The sequence below is a fragment of the Pteropus alecto genome, unplaced genomic scaffold, assembly GCF_000325575.1.
Source record: "Pteropus alecto unplaced genomic scaffold, ASM32557v1 scaffold565, whole genome shotgun sequence".
Lineage (NCBI taxonomy): Eukaryota > Metazoa > Chordata > Mammalia > Chiroptera > Pteropodidae > Pteropus > Pteropus alecto.
Genome location: NW_006436808.1, coordinates 778,854 through 780,534, shown reverse-complemented (window position 1 = coordinate 780,534; position 1,681 = coordinate 778,854).

The following is a 1,681-nucleotide window of genomic DNA, read 5'->3' as shown; positions in this document are numbered from 1 at the left end:
ATCAAAAGACTCACACAGAGTGAAGATACAGGGATGGAAAAAGATATTTCATGAAACTGAAAACAAACAAAAAGCTGGGGTAGCAATATTCATACCATACAAAACAGACTTTAAAGCAAAGGCTAAAACAAGAGACAAAGAAGGACCCAGTAATCCTACTTCTGGGCATTTATCCAAACAAACTCAAAAACACTACTTTGAAGGGACATGTGCATCTATATATCTATTGCAGCATTATTTACAATAACCACAATATGGAGGCAACCTGGGTGTCCCTCAATGGATGAACAGACAAAGAAGAGGTGATACACATATACAATGGAATGTTATTCAGCAATGAAAAAGAATGAAATCATGTCATCTGCAACGACATGGATGGACGTAGAGGGTATTTTGCTGAGTAGAATAAGTCAGAAAGAAAAAGATAAATGTCATATAATTTCACTTCTAGATAGAGAACAGAATAAATGAACAAACAAAACAGAAACAAGCTCAGCGATATAGAGAACATTTTGACGGTTGCTGATAGGGTAGAAGTGGTGGATGCGTGAAGGGGGAGAGGGGATTAGGAGGTACAAACTGGTAATTACAAAATAGTAAAGCATGGGGAATATAGTCAATAGTATTGTAATAACTATATATGGTGTCAGATGGGTGCTAGATATATCTGGGTAATCACTTTGTAAGTTATGTAAATGTCTAATCTCTGTGCTGTATACCTGAAACTAATATAATATAGTATATCAGCCATAACTGAAAAATAAAAAGAAAATTTTTAAATGGTCAAAGGACCTAAGTAGACATTCTTCTAAAGAAGACATACAAATGCCTCAGGTACATGAAAAGGTGCTCAACATCACCAATCATCAGGGAAATGTTAATCGAAACCATAATGAGATACCACATCAGACCTGTTAGGATATCTATTATCAAAAGAAAAAATATAACAAATGTTGGTGAGGATGTGGAGAAAAGGGAACTCTTATACACTGTTGGTGGAAATATAAATTGTTATAGCCACTGTAAAAAACAGAATGGAGATTCCTCAAGAAATTAAAAATAGAATTCCCATATGATCCAGCAATCACACTTCCTAAGTATATATCTAATGGAAATTAAATCACTATCTTGAAATCTACTTTCCCATATTCACTGAAGATTTTTCACAACAGCCAAGACATGGACACAACCTAAGTGTCCATCAACAGAAGAATGGATAAATATAAATGTGATATATCTAATATGATATACCATACCTACAGATATAAATGTGATAATGGAATATTATCTAGCCTTAAAAAAGAAATAAAGCCTGGCATTTGCAACAGCATGGATAGGTCTGGAGGGCATTATGCTGAGTAAATTAATACAGATAAAGAAAGAAAAATACTGTCACTTATATGTGGAATCTAAAAAGAAAGAGTAAAACTCATAGAAAATGGTGGTTGCCAGAGACTTGAGGGGTGGCGGAAATGGGCAGAAGTTGGTAAAAGGGTACAAATTTTCAGTTATAAGAAGAATAAAATCTGAGGATTTAATGTATAACTTGGTGACTATAGTTGATAATACTGTATTGTGTAATTAAAATTTGCTAAGAAAGTAAAACTTAAGTGTTCTAACCAAAAACAAAACAAAACAAAGAAATATGTGAAACTATGGATGTGTTAATTAACTTGATGGG